Source organism: Bombina bombina, chromosome 7, assembly GCF_027579735.1.
Source record: "Bombina bombina isolate aBomBom1 chromosome 7, aBomBom1.pri, whole genome shotgun sequence".
Taxonomy (NCBI): Eukaryota; Metazoa; Chordata; class Amphibia; order Anura; family Bombinatoridae; genus Bombina; species Bombina bombina.
Genome location: NC_069505.1, coordinates 228322469 through 228338234, shown reverse-complemented (window position 1 = coordinate 228338234; position 15766 = coordinate 228322469). Strand labels below are relative to the sequence as shown.

The window sequence follows — 15766 nt, the reverse complement described above, 5'->3', positions numbered from 1 at the left end:
TTCTGCATCATCTGTTTTGTTACACAAACGTCTGGCGGATGTGCCAGATGTTCAGTCTTTTTGTCAGGCCCTGTTTAGAATTAGGCCTGTGTTTAAACCTGTTGTTCCTCCTTGGAGTCTTAACCTTGTTCTTAGAGTTTTGCAGCAGGCTCCGTTTGAACCTATGCATTCCATAGCTATTAAGTTGTGATCTTGGAAGGTTTTGTTTCTTATTGCTATCTCTTCTGCTCGGAGAGTTTCAGAAATCTCTGCTTTGCAGTGTTATTTGCCTTACCTTATCTTTCATGCAGATAAGGCAGTTCTTCATAATAAATTGGGGTTTCTTCCTAAATAAATATTAATCAGGAAACTATTGTTCCTTCTCTCTGTCCTAATCCTTCTCATAAGGAACATCTGTTGCACAACTTGGATGTTGTGCATGCTCTAAAATTCTACCTACAGGCGACTAAGGATTTTGCCGGTCTTCTTCCCTGTTTGTTTGTTTATTAGGAAAGAGTAAAGGTCAGAAGGCTACTGCTACTTCTCTTTCCCCCTGGTTGAAAAGTATTATTCATTTTGCTTATGAGACTGTTGGTCAGCTACCTCCTGAGAGAATTACAGCTCATTCTACTAGGGCTGTCTCCTCTTCTTGGGCTTTCAAAAATGAAGCTTCTGTAGAACAGATTTGCAAGGCTGCAACTTGGTCCTCTCTGCATACTTTTTTCAAATTCTACAAATGTGATACTTTTGCCTCGGCTGAGGTTTTTCAAGCGGTGGTACCTTCTGTTTAGGTCTGCCTGTCTTGTTCTCCCTCCCTATTAATTCCGTGTCCTCTAGCTTGGTTATTGGTTCCCACTAGTAATTGGAATGACATTGTGGACTCTCCATATCTTAGGAAAGAAAACAAAATTTATGCTCACCTTTGTGTTATTCCTTTTATCATTTCCCTTCGGTCGAATGACTGGGGATTATGGGTATGGGAGTGACACTTAACAGCTTTGCTGTGGTGCTCTTTGCCGCCTCCTGCTGGCCAGGAGTGATATTCCCATTAGTAATTGGATTCTCCATATCGGGAAAGAAAGAAAGCAGGCAAGCATACATTTTTTTATTTTTTTTTACCATTCCTGCTGCATGATATAGGAAGAGTGCAGGAGGATATTTGCAACTTAATCTAAGGTAAGACTTTAAGATGACTAAGGTGTAGACTGTGCCTTTAAATAAATCCCTTTTTTTCCCAATTCTCGTTAGAAACATGTGAAATAAAGATGCAGTGAGTGCTCAGTGCTTACCACTATAGATTGCATTACAGAATTATAGTATTTTTAAGTCATCTATTGTATTGGTGGCAGTACCATAAATATAGCTTAATTTTCCCTTCTGCTGCTGAATTATAACTATTCTCAGTTACATTAAAAAGAAAAATATACCAGTATATAGCATACATAACATATACTCCTGTGAGTGCACATCAGATCTATTTGTCTATGGAACTAATTTGAAAGTAAACTTTAACTCTGTTGATACATGAACAATGCATTTAAAGTATAAGTGAACAAATTATGTTTTCAGATTTCCATTAAGGCAGCTGAAACCAGTATTTTTTGTTTGTGCGAGTGAGGACTTTTTCTAATAGAGAGCTCTACATGTTTGTGTATTTTTCACGTGACTGATATAAATTGTTTGATTAAGCAAGTGATTACTTTGCTTCTATTTGGCACTGATGTGTATATCCTAACATGTAAGCCAAACTATTGTTTGTTTCCGTATCTAGTCTATCATTCAGTAAAGCTTACATCCCTTTTATTTTTACATAAAAATGTGTGTGTGTACATTCTTCATGCAAGAAGAACTTCTGTCTGTTCATCTATCATATATCTATATATCTACCTGTCTATCTACCTATCTATATCTATCTTGAAATTTATTGTGATCAGGAAAAGAATATTACAGTATGTTTTTTGTTAAAAGGATGTAAAAAAAAATCAGTCATGAATATAAAACATAATGTACATATATTTGCATTAAAAAAAAGGGACATTCAAACACTGCATCGTTCTCTGGTCGCGGACAACTTCTTATTATATATTGACGAGCCTGCATTAAATGTTCCAAAACTGCTCAATATCTTGGCACAATTTGGAAGATTCATGGGATACAAAATAAATGTAGATAAATCGGCGGTGACGTGGCTCCAAAACAAAAGTGGCACAAACCTCTATGATACCACTCTTAAAATAACACCAGGCTCCTTCAAATATTTGGGTTTCCTTTTATATATTGACCCCACACGTATTTACCCCCTAAATATACCTAAAACTATAGCAAATATACGGAGTCTGGTTCAGGGATTTAATCCACTTGCTAAGAATGATAGTCTTGCCCAAAATCTTATACCCCTTGCAGATGCTACCCCTCCTCCTTCATAGTAAAGATATACAAACTCCGTCATCCATCTTTACCTTCATTTGTATAGAATCAAAAAAATAATAGAATCAACATGACAAAATTGTCTATGCCGCTGAACGCAGGTGGTCTGGGGTTCCCTAATATACAATGGTATTTGTCCTTTAGTGGAATTAGATATTACTGCACCTCCCACATGCCACTCTAGCTGCTCTTCCTCGCCATGTCTCCCAAAACATACTGTTTCGGGACCCCTTGAGAGCTTGGCATAAACTCTGTTGATTCTGGGGTTTAGATAGGACAGTAACCAAATACTTGCCTATACAAGACAATCCTAAATTCATCCCTGACTACACTACCCAGCCCTTTCAACACTGGAAGACTCAAGGTCTGACTTCAATCGCGCAACTTTTTAACCCCATTACGTTTCAAATTCTCCCCTTCCACAGACTGCGAGATACCACATACCTGCCGGCTCCATGTTTGCCTATTTCCAATCCAGACACTATGTTCAGACCCTTATCTCAACTGACATGCTGAGAAATACAAACTCCAACATTGATAAATTATGCCTTATTACGAAACAGGGGACCCACTCCATCACTCACATTTATAGTCGGATCTTAGCCAACCTAGAGCAATCTGTCATACAAGCAATGCACGTTAAGTGGCAGCGGACGAGGGACATCTCAATTACTTCACAGGAGATTCTAACAAGTTTCTATAAGGTTATAAGGTCCACAGGGCTACACTCGCGGCTTACTCGAGAGAGGCACACACAAAGCTACTTCACCATGCGTATATTATACCAAAATTAAGAGCTAAATGGATCCCACAAGCACTAGATGTATGTAATAAATGTTCAGCTGAGTCTCCTCATATTATTCACCTTATGTGGGATTGCCCTAAATTAAAAAAATTATGAGGCAAGGTCATCTACTGGCTTCAGAAAATTCTGAAGGAGACTGCGACTATGACGGCCTCTAGTGTTATTTTCTTACAACACATGGGCATCGCACCGCCACACCAGAAATTTTTACACTCTGTCATTCTGCTTACCAGAAGGCTCATCTTACAATATTGGATATCTGCTAGAGCCTCTCCCTTCAAGAAACGAACATATGCAGTGAAGGCCCAAATTCTTATCGAACAGGCTGACGTGCAGGGGGATTTAGACAAGAGAATTAAAGCTTTTGTTTATAAATGGGAACCTTACCTAATGTACATCTCTCCCAGCTTGAGACACAGAATACTCCACCCCTTTCGTAACTCATTATTCATTCTTGAGGAGAATTTGGCTGGCAGATGTGTCCCCCATCCCCCCCCCCACTCGCACACTGAAGCTATACATGATTCACACAGGGATCCACCATGAACAACCAATGTGATTGTGCCGAGAGGTTTCAGACCCCCGGAGCAGATGACCCGAATGGTGTGGCTCTTGTTGGGGTGTTATCCTATGTTATGATGTTTATGCTTACTATGTTTTTGTTATTTATGTTCTTGTTATTCATGTGTGTGTAGTTTTTAAAAATAAGTAAGAAAAAAACAGATTTGCATCCAGGTGTGGAGATGGCCTACTTTTGATGACACTCCTCTGCCCTGCGAGGCGGGAGGTGTGTCGTAACCACTGTTCTGTTATATGTGAACATGTAATTTCTGTGAATCTTCTTCCATGCCATTATGTATCTGGATTCAAAAATAAAAGTTAAAAAAAACAAGGTACATTAAAGTCAAAATTGATGTTCATGATTGAGGCAGAACAGCAATTTTAAACAACTTTTCAGTTCACTTCTCTTACTGAATTTGCTTTGTTCTCTTGGTATTGTTTGTGGTGTCACATGGTAATTGGTAGCTGCACATAGATGCCTTTTGTCATTGGGTTATCAGATGTGTTTAGCTAGCTCCCAGAAGTACATTGCTTCTTCTGAGTCTACCTAAGTTTACTTTTCTTTCCTATGGCATGGAGAGTCCACGAAACATTCTAATTACTAGTGGGATATTCACTCCTGGCCAGCAGGGGGAGGTAAAGAGCACCCCAGCAGAGCTGTTAAGTATTACTTCCCTTACCCATAACCCCCAGTCATTCTATTTGCCTTGATCACGGGAGGATGGTGAAGATGGTGTCTGAAGATTTTAATCCTTTTAATGGGTACTTTTTCCTGCAAGCAAGGATTGGAGCTATGCTGTGTCCATGTCAATCTCTTTAGTAAGAGTAATGGTGGCTATTTGCAGTTAGAAGATGGCAAGGTGGACTTTGCTTAAACTTCTAACATTATTGCTACTCCTATTATAGAAAGCCAGAGTTGGTAACTCTGTTCTTTCTTTTCTATAAGTCCCTGGTAGATATGGAAAAGCTGCCACACCTCAGAAAACAGTTCCTGCATTACAGAGCAGGATTCACAGGTAAGTGCTTTCTCTTCTAGATTTTAAGGTACCAGCATTATATAGGGGTTAAATCCTTGTGGAAAGTATTTGAACCTGTTTTAGGGGTACTGCTTTCTTTCATGTAATTGGCAAGAGTCCATGAGCTAGTGACGTATGGGATATACAATCCTACCAGGAGGGGCAAAGTTTCCCAAACCTCAAAATGCCTATAAATACAACACTCGCCACACCCACAATTCAGTTTTTACAAACTTTGCCTCCTATGGAGGTGGTGAAGTAAGTTTGTGCTAAGATTTCTACGTTAATATGCGCTTCTCAGCATTTTGAAGCCCGATTCCTCTGAGTACAGTGAATGTCAGAGGGATGTGAAGGGAGTATCTCCTATTGAATGCAATGTTTTTCTTCAAGGGAGATCTATTTCATAGGTTCTCTGTTATCGGTCGTAGAGATTCATCTCCTACCTCCCTTTTCTGATCAACGATATACTCTCATATTCCATTACCTCTACTGATAACCGTTTCAGTACTGGTTTAGCTATCTGCTATATGTGGATGGGTGTCTTTTGGTAAGTATGTTTTCATTACTTAAGACACTCTCAGCTATGGTTTGGCACTATATGTATTTATATAAAGTTTTAAATATATGTATTGTACTTATATTTGCCATGATTCAGGTTTTCATTATATTTCTCTTGTAAGATGTATCGAGTCCACGGATTCATCCATACTTGTGGGATATTCTCCTTCCCTACAGGAAGTGGCAAAGAGAGCACCCACAGCAGAGCTGTCTATATAGCTCCTCCCTTAGCTCCACCCCCCAGTCATTCTCTTTGCCTACTCTAAGTAACTAGGAAGGGTAAAGTGAGTGTGGTGACAAAAATTTTAGTTTTTATTTTCTCAAGCAAAAGTTTGTTATTTTAAATGGTACCGGTGTGTACTATTTACTCTCTGGCAGAAAAGGGATGAAGATTTCTGCAAGGAGGATGATGATCTTAGCACTTTGTAACTAAGATCCACTGCTGTTCTCACAAGAGTACAGGATAACTTCAGTTGGGGGAACAGTTTGCAGGCTAAACTACATTGAGGTATGTTCAGTCTATTTTTTTTTTCTAGACAGACTGTGATAATTCTAGAAAAGGCTGGCAATATCCCTATGAGGAAAGGGTATTCAGACACTTAGTAGGAATCCCAGCTTGCATAAAGGGCTCATTAGTTACTGGTGACACTGATAGGAAAAAACGTTTTTGTATATTTATAAAAAATGCAAATATAACGTTTTTTGAGGGACTTTAAGGGGTCATTGTGGCTGGTTTAAGGGTTATTAACCCACATGGCTAGTTTAGAAACACTCTGGTGTGTTTCTTTTAGGCCCCAAAACATCGAGTGAGGTGGGAGGGGCCTATTTTCAGGCCTCAGTTGTGCAGTTTCTTTTCCTCAGAGACATCCAGCTGCTTCTCCAGAGGTTCCTACTGTGTTTGAGGGCTGTAAAGAAGTTTTTTTTCCCCACAAATCGTTCCTAAAGGGCAGGTAGGCGCCACAGCAGAGCTGTGGCAAGGTGCTGAAGGTTTTTTTTTACCGGTTTTTGACGTTTTGTCAATCCGGTTTTTACATTAAGGGGTTAATTGTTTATTTGAATAGCTGTGCAAAGTTACTAAGGCTTTATGATGCTACTGTAAACATTTTGTTGAGTTTACTGCTATTTTACAGTGTTTTGCAGAGTTTGTGCAGCTTTTTTTCTCTTAAAGGCACAGTACCGTTTTTTTCTAAGTGTTATTTGCTTTGATTAAAGTGTTTTCCAAGCTTGCTTGTTACATTACTAGCCTGTTTAACATGTCTGACACCAAGGAAAATCCTTGTTCAATGTGTTTAGAAGCCATTGTGGAACCCCCTCTTAGAATGTGTCCCACTTGCACTGATATGTCTATAAACTATAAAGAGCATATTTCTCTTGTTAAGTGTGTTCAGTCCACGGGTCATCCATTACTTATGGGATATATTCTCCTTCCCAACAGGAAGTTGCAAGAGGATCACCCAAGCAGAGCTGCTATATAGCTCCTCCCCTCACATGTCATATCCAGTCATTCTCTTGCAACCCTCAACAAAGAAGGAGGTCGCGAGAGGAGTTGGAGTTTTTTACTTAATTATTCTTCAATCAAAAGTTTGTTATTTTAAATGGCACCGGAGTGTGTTGTTTTTCTATCTCAGGCAGTATTTTGAAGAAGAATCTGCCTGCGTTTTCTATGATCTTAGCAGACGTAACTAAGATCCACTGGCTGTTCTCGACATTCTGAGGAGTGGGGTAACTTCAGAAAATGGGAATAGCATGCGGGGTCCCCCGCAAATGAGGTATGTGCAGTATAATATTTTCTGGGAATGGAATTGACTAAGAAAACACTGCTGTTACCCATATGATGTAAGTACAGCCTTAAATGCAGTAGTAGCGACTGGTATCAGGCTGATAAATGTATGCGCAGTTGAGTTATTTTCTAGGGACTAGAATTTGACTGAGAAAATACTGTTAATACTGAAATAATGCTTAAGCCTTATCTGCAGTAGAAGCAACTGGTAGCAGGCTTAGTGATTACTTTGCATGACATTGAAAAAGTTTGTTTTTTAAACGTTTACTGGCATGTTATTCGTTTTTGTGAGGTACTTTGGTGATAAATCTTTTTGGGCATGATTTTTTTCCACATGGCTAACGTATTTTTCTGCATAGAAACCGTTATATCAGGTCTCCCACTGTTGTAATATGAGTGGGAGGGGCCTTTTTTTAGCGCCTTGTTGCGCAGTTAAAATTCTAGCACAGTCTTCCTGCTTCTTCCTCCTTGATCCAGGACGTCTCTAGAGAGCTCAGGGGTCTTCAAAATTCGTTTTTGAGGTAGGTAATCAGTCACAGCAGACCTGTGACAGTGTGTTTGACTGACTGTGATAAAAGCGTTAAATCTTAATTTGATTATCCGTTTTGGGTATTGAGGGGTTAATCATCCTTTTGCTAATGGGTGCAATCCTCTGCTAATTAATACATTTACTGTTAAAAATTGTTGACTATAACTGAATTAGTTCATTGTTATTCAACTGTGTTTTTGAAAAGCGCTGCAGCGTTTTTTATATTGCTTGTAAACTTATTGAAAGTAATTTCCAAGCTTGCTAGCTTCATTGCTAGTCTGTTTAAACATGTCTGATACAGAGGAATCTGCTTGTTCATTATGTTTAAAAGCCGATGTGGAGCCCAATAGAAATATGTGTACCAATTGTATTGATATTACTTTAAATAAAAGTCAGTCTTTACCGATAAAGAAATTATCACCAGACAACGAGGGGGAAGTTATGCCGTCTAACTCTCCTCACGTGTCAGTACCTTCGCCTCCCGCTCGGGAGGTGCGTGAGATTGTGGCGCCAAGTACATCAAGGCCCTTACAAATCACTTTACATGATATGGCTAATGTTATGAAAGAAGTATTATCCAATCTGCCCGAGTTAAGAGGCAAGCGCGATAGCTCTGGGTTAAGGACAGAGCGCGCCGATGACACGAGAGCCATGTCTGATACTGCGTCACAATTTGCAGAACATGAGGACGGAGAGCTTCATTCTGTGGGTGACGGTTCTGATTCGGGGAGACCGGATTCAGAAATTTTAAATTTAAGCTTGAGAACCTCCGCGTGTTGCTAGGGGAGGTGTTAGCGGCTCTGAATGATTGTGACACGGTGGCAATCCCAGAGAAATTATGTAGGCTGGATAAATACTATGCGGTACCGGTGTGTACTGACGTTTTTCCTATACCGAAAAGGCTTAGAGATTATTAGCAAGGAGTGGGATAGACATGGTGTGCCCTTTTCCCCTCCTCCGATATTTAGAAAAATGTTCCCTATAAACGCCTCCACACGAGACTTATGGCAGACGGTTCCTAAGGTGGAGGGAGCAGTTTCTACTTTAGCCAAACGTACCACTATCCCGATGGAGGATAGTTGTGCTTTCTCAGATCCAATGGATAAAAAATTAGAGGGTTACCTTAAGAAAATGTTTGTTCAACAAGGTTTTATATTACAGCCCCTTGCATGCATTGCGCCTGTCACTGCTGCAGCGGCATTCTGGTTTGAGTCTCTGGAAGAGGCGATTCGCACAGCACCATTGGATGAGACTTTGAGCAAGCTTAGAACGCTTAAGCTAGCTAATGCGTTTGTTTCGGATGCCGTAGTGCATTTAACCAAACTTACGGCTAAGAATTCCGGATTCGCCATACAGGCGCGCAGAGCGCTATGGCTTAAATCCTGGTCAGCAGATGTAACTTCTAAATCTAAACTACTGAATATTCCTTTCAAAGGGCAGACCTTATTCGGGCCCGGCTTGAAGGAAATTATTGCTGACATTACTGGAGGTAAGGGCCACACCCTTCCTCAGGACAGGGCCAAATCAAAGGCCAAACAGTCTAATTTTCGTGCCTTTCGTAATTTCAAGGCAGGAGCAGCATCAACTTCCTCCGCTCCAAAACAGGAAGGAACTACTGCTCGTTACAGATAAGGTTGGAAAGGCAACCAGTCATGGAACAAGGGCAAGCAGGCCAGAAAGCCTACTCCCGCCCCTAAGACAGCATGAAGACAGGGCCCCCTTTCCGGAGACGGATCTAGTGGGGGGCAGACTTTCTCTCTTCGCCCAGGCTTGGGCAAGAGATGTACAGGATCCCTGGACGTTGGAGATTATATCTCAGGGATACCTTCTGGATTTCAAAACTTCTCCTCCACAAGGGAGGTTTCATCTGTCAAGGTTATCAACAAACCTAATAAAGAGGCATTTCTACAATGTGTACAAGACCTCTTAGTGATGGGAGTGATCCCCCCAGTTCTGCGAACGGAACAAGGGCAAGGGTTTTACTCAAATCTGTTTGTGGTTCCCAAAAAAGAGGGAACCTTCAGACCAATCTTAGACTTAAAAATCTTAAACAAATTCCTAAGGGTTCCATCGTTCAAGATGGAAACCATTCGGACCATCCTACCCATGATCCAAGAGGGTCAGTATATGACCACAGTGGACTTAAAGGATGCCTACCTTCACATACCGATTCACAAAGATCATTATCGGTACCTAAGGTTTGCCTTTCTAGACAGGCATTACCAGTTTGTAGCTCTTCCCTTCGGGTTAGCTACTGCTCCGAGAATTTTTACAAAGGTTCTGGGTTCACTTCTGGCGGTACTAAGACCGCGAGGCATAGCGGTGGCTCCGTACCTAGACGACATTCTGATGCAAGCGTCAAGTTTTCAAAATGCAGAGTCTCATACAGAGATAGTTCTAGCATTTCTGAGGTCGCATGGGTGGAAAGTGAACATGGAAAAGAGTTCTCTGTTTCCACTCACAAGGGTCCCTTTCCTAGGGACTCTTATAGATTCTGTAGAGATGAAGATTTACCTGACGGAGTCCAGGTTATCAAAAATTCTAAATGCTTGCCGTGTCCTTCATTCCATTCCAAGCCCATCAGTAGCTCAGTGCATGGAAGTAATCGGCTTAATGGTCGCGGCAATGGACATAGTGCCATTTGTGCGCCTGCATCTCAGACCGCTGCAATTATGCATGCTGAGTCAGTGGAATGGGGATTACTCAGATCTGTCCCCTTTACTGTATCTGGACCAGGAGACCAGGGATTCTCTTCTCTGGTGGTTGTCTCGGGTTCATCTGTCCAAAGGAATGACCTTTCGCAGACCAGATTGGACGATTGTAACGACAGATGCCAGCCTACTAGGCTGGGGCGCAGTCTGGAACTCCCTAAAGGCTCAGGGATCGTGCACTCAGGAGGAGAAACTCCTTCCAATAAACATTCTGGAATTAAGAGCAATATTCCATGCTCTTCTAGCTTGGCCTCAGTTAGCAACACTGAGGTTCATCAGGTTTCAGTCGGACAACATCACGACTGTAGCTTACATCAATCATCAAGGAGGAACCAGGAGTTCCCTAGCGATGTTAGAAGTCTCAAAGATAATTCGCTGGGCAGAGTCTCACTCTTGCCACCTGTCAGCGATCTACATCCCAGGCGTGGAGAACTGGGAGGCGGACTTTCTAAGTCGCCAGACTTTTCATCCGGGGGAGTGGGAACTTCATCCGGAGATATTTGCTCAACTGATTCTTCGTTGGGGCAAACCGGAACTGGATCTCATGGCATCTCGCCAGAATGCCAAGCTTCCTTGCTACGGATCCAGGTCCAGGGACCCGGGAGCGGTGCTGATAGATGCACTAGCAGCCCCTTGGGTTTTCAACATGGCTTATGTGTTTCCACCTTTTCCGTTACTGCCTCGACTGATTGCCAAGATCAAACAGGAGAGAGCATCGGTGATTCTGATAGCGCCTGCGTGGCCACGCAGGACCTGGTATGCAGACCTAGTGGACATGTCGTCCTGTCCACCATGGTCTCTGCCTCTGAGGCAGGACCTTCTAATTCAGGGTCCTTTCAACCATCCAAACCTAATTTCTCTGAGGCTGACTGCATGGAGATTGAACGCTTGATTCTATCGAAGCGTGGTTTCTCGGAGTCGGTTATTGATACATTAATACAGGCTCGGAAACCTGTGACCAGAAAAATTTACCATAAGATATGGCGTAAATATTTATATTGGTGTGAATCCAAGAGTTACTCATGGAGTAAGGTTAGGATTCCTAGGATATTGTCTTTTCTACAAGAGGGTTTAGAAAAGGGTTTATCCGCTAGTTCGCTAAAGGGACAGATTTCTGCTCTGTCTATTCTTTTACACAAGCGTCTGGCAGAGAATCCAGACGTCCAGGCTTTTTGTCAGGCTTTGGCTAGGATTAAGCCTGTGTTTAAAGCTGTTGCTCCTCCGTGGAGCTTAAACTTGATTCTTAAAGTTCTTCAGGGTGTTCCGTTTGAACCCCTTCATTCCATTGATATTAAGCTTTTATCTTGGAAAGTTCTGTTTTTGATGGCTATTTCCTCGGCTCAAAGAGTCTCTGAGTTATCTGCCTTACATTGTGATTCTTCTTATCTGATCTTTCATTCAGACAAGGTAGTCCTGCGTACTAAACCTGGGTTTTTACCTAAGGTTGTTTCTAACAGGAATATCAATCAAGAGATTGTTGTTCCATCATTATGTCCTAACCCTTCTTCAAAGAAGGAACGTCTTTTGCATAATCTAGACGTGGTCCGTGCCCTGAAGTTCTACTTACAGGCAACTAAAGATTTTCGACAAACTTCTTCTCTGTTTGTCGTTTACTCTGGACAGAGGAGAGGTCAAAAGGCTTCGGCTACCTCTCTCTCTTTTTGGCTTCGTAGCATAATACGTTTAGCCTATGAGACTGCTGGACAGCAGCCTCCTGAAAGAATTACAGCTCATTCCACTAGAGCTGTGGCTTCCACCTGGGCCTTTAAGAATGAGGCCTCGGTTGAACAGATTTGCAAGGCTGCAACTTGGTCTTCACTTCATACTTTTTCCAAATTTTACAAATTTGACACTTTTTTGCTTCTTCGGAGGCTGTTTTTGGGAGAAAGGTTCTACAGGCAGTGGTTCCTTCTGTTTAATGTTCCTGCCTTGTCCCTCCCATCATCCGTGTACTTTAGCTTTGGTATTGGTAATCCCATAAGTAATGGATGACCCGTGAACTGAACACACTTAACAAGAGAAAACATAATTTATGCTTACCTGATAAATTTATTTCTCTTGTAGTGTGTTCAGTCCACGGCCCGCCCTGTCTTTTTTTTGAGGCAGGTTCTAAATTTTAAATTATAACTCCAGTCACCACTGCACCCTATAGTTTCTCCTTTCTCGTCTTGTTTCGGTCGAATGACTGGATATGACATGTGAGGGGAGGAGCTGTATAGCAGCTCTGCTTGGGTGATCCTCTTGCAACTTCCTGTTGGGAAGGAGAATATATCCCATAAGTAATGGATGACCCGTGGACTGAACACACTACAAGAGAAATAAATTTATCAGGTAAGCATAAATTATGTTTTTTGCACTTAAAAATATTACAATAGATGATTCTCAGACAGAAGAGAATGAGGGTTTGCCATCTAGCTCTCCCCAAGTGTCACAACCAGTAACGCCCGCACAAGTGATGCGAAGTACCTCTAGTGCGTCAAATTCATTTACTTTACAAGACATGGCCACAGTTATGAATACAACCCTCACAGAGGTTTTATCTAAACTGCCTGGTTTAAAAAGGAAAGCGTGACAGCTCTGGGTTAAGAACAAATGCTGAGCCGTCTGACGCTTTTGTAGCGTATCCGATATACCCTCACAATGTTCTGAAGTAGGGGTAAGGGATTTGTTATCTGAGGGAGAAATTTCTGATTCAGGAAAGACGCTCCCTCAGACAGATTCTGATATGACGGCCTTTAAATTTAAGCTTGAACACCTCCGCTTATTGCTCAGGGAGGTATTAGCGACTCTAGATGATTGTCACCCTATAGTGGTCCCAGAGAAATTGTGTAAAATGGACAAATGCTTAGAGGTTCCTGTTTGCACTGATGTTTTTTCCAGTCCCTAAGAGGATTGTGAATATTGTTACTAAGGAGTGGGATAGACCAGGTATTCCGTTTGTTCCCCCTCCTGTTTTTAAGAAAATGTTTCCCATATCTGACACCATGCGGGACTCGTGGCAGATGGTCCCTAAGGTGGAGGGAGCTATTTCTACTCTTGCTAAGCATACAACTATACCTATCGAAGACAGTTGTGCTTTCAAAGATCCTATGGATAAAAAATTAGAGTCTCCTGAAGAAAATTTTTGTTCATCAAGGTTTACTTCTCCAACCTATTGCGTGCATTGTTCCTGTAACTACTGCAGCTGCTTTCTGGTTCGAGGCTCTCCAGGTGGAGACTCCATTAAAAGAATATTATGGATAGAATTAAGGCCCTTAAGTTGGCTAATTCTTTCATTACAGATGCCGCTTTCCAACTGGCTAAATTAGCGGCAAAGAATTCAGGTTTTGCCATTTTAGCATGCAGAGCGCTATGGCTTAAAGGGACATTATACACTCATTTTTTCTTTGAATAAATGTTTTGTAGATGATCTATTTATATAGCCCATAAAGTTGTTTTTTTTTAAATAAATGTATAGTTTTGCTTATTTTTAAATAACATTGCTCTGATTTTCAGACTCCTAACCAAGCCCCAAAGTTTTATGTGAATACTGTCAGCTACCTTCTCCAGCTTGCTCCTGTTTGTGTAAAGGGTCTTTTCATATGCAAAAGAAGGGGGAGGGGGGAGTGTCTTATTTGCCACTTGCAGTGGGCTTTCCAGCAGCCTTTTCAACAGAGCTAAACTGACAGCTTCTAAGTAAGTTTTTAAACAGTTTTATACTGGATTTTTATATCAGTATCTGTGCATCTTATTCTTTATAGTAGTGTCTATTACATGCAGTTATATGAAAATGAGTGTATACTGTCCCTTTAAGTCCTGGTCTGCTGATGTGTCATCAAAATCTAAACTTATGAACATCCCTTTCAAAGGAAAGACCCTATTCGGGCCTGAACTGAAAGAGATTATTTCAGACATCACTGGAGGGAAAGGCCATGCCCTCCCTCAGGATAAAACAAATAAAATGGGGACCAAACAAAATAATTTTCGTTCCTTTCGGAACTTCAAGGGTGGTCCCGCTTTAGCTTCCTCTGCTGCAAAGCAAGAGGGGAATTTTGCCCAATCCAAGTCAGTCTGGAGACCTAACCAGGCTTGGAACAAGGGTAAACAGGCTAAGAAGCCTGCAGCTGCCTCTAAGACAGCATGTAGGGGTAGCCCCCGATCTGGGACCGGATCTAGTGGGGGGCAGACTCTCTCTCTTCGCTCAGGCTTGGGCAAGAGATGTTCACGATTCCTGGGCTTTAGAAATTGTGTTCCAAGGATATCTTCTGGACTTCAAAGACTTCCCCCCCAAAGGGGAGATTTCACATTTCTCAATTGTCTGCAAACCAGACAAAGAGAGAGGCGTTCTTACGCTGTCTAGAAGACCTACATACCATGGGAGTGATCCGCCCAGTTCCAAAAGCGGAACAAGGGCTAGGGTTTTACTCAAATCTGTTTGTGGTTCCCAAAAAAGAGGGAACTTTCAGACCAATCTTGGATCTTAAAATTCTAAACAAATTCCTCAGAGTACCATCATTCAAGATGGAGACTATTCGCACTATTCTGCCTTTGATCCAGGAGGGTCAATATATGACTACCGTGGACTTAAAGGATGCGTATCTACACATCCCTATTCATAGAGATAATCATCAATTCCTCAGATTCACCTTTCTGGACAGGCATTACCAGTTTGTGGCCCTTCCCTTCGGGTTAGCCATGGCTCCCAGAATTTTTACAAAGGTGCTAGGGTCCCTTTTGGCGGTTCTAAGACCGCGAGGCATAGCAGTGGTGCCTTATCTAGACGACATCATTTTTTTTTTATTTTTTTTTAAATATGTTTTTATTGAGACAAACAAGAGAAAATAAAGTAATACAACTCCACATGGGTATGTGCATAGAAATTACAGGCATAAAAAGGTATACGATAAGTTTTAGACAGGGAAGTAAAAATGATTTCTTATACTTAACATACACATAGTTCTTCATTTGCTGGCAAGTATTAAGGTGTAATTTCTCAGGAGTAAAAATAGGGTCTCTTTTTACTGTTATGAGGAATATTATGAGTGTAAGTTAGCATAATTATATCTCTGTTTTGTGGAGAGTTAAGCCAAGAAGACCACTCTCTGTAGACTAAAGGAGATGCAAAGTGATAATATATCAAGAGATCCGTGTCAATGGGTAGATATAATCAATAATAGTACTGTGAGAGAAGGTAAGGATTACAGCGGGCAAGAGCCGCTTGGGTTAAAGAAAAATGGGTATAGGACCCAGTATAAGGGGGGGGGGGGGGAAGCGGAGCCATAATAAATTGCTCTAAATTAAATGTGGCAGGTATAAATAGGGAGAAGAGGAACCCGGTAAGTACTCTGGGTATTTGTTTGAAGTATAAGGAGCAGGAGAGGGAAGCCTGCTGGTACATAGCCAAGTATTCTTTCATCCCAA

The 15766-nt window shown here is 41.5% G+C and overlaps 1 protein-coding gene across 2 annotated transcripts in view; it reads left to right on the top strand.

Moving 5' to 3' along the window:
• The window catches only part of PIK3C2A (phosphatidylinositol-4-phosphate 3-kinase catalytic subunit type 2 alpha), a 530626-nt gene that overhangs the window by 355125 nt on the left and 159735 nt on the right, over positions 1–15766 (top strand). The gene's annotated exons all lie outside the window — the stretch shown is intronic.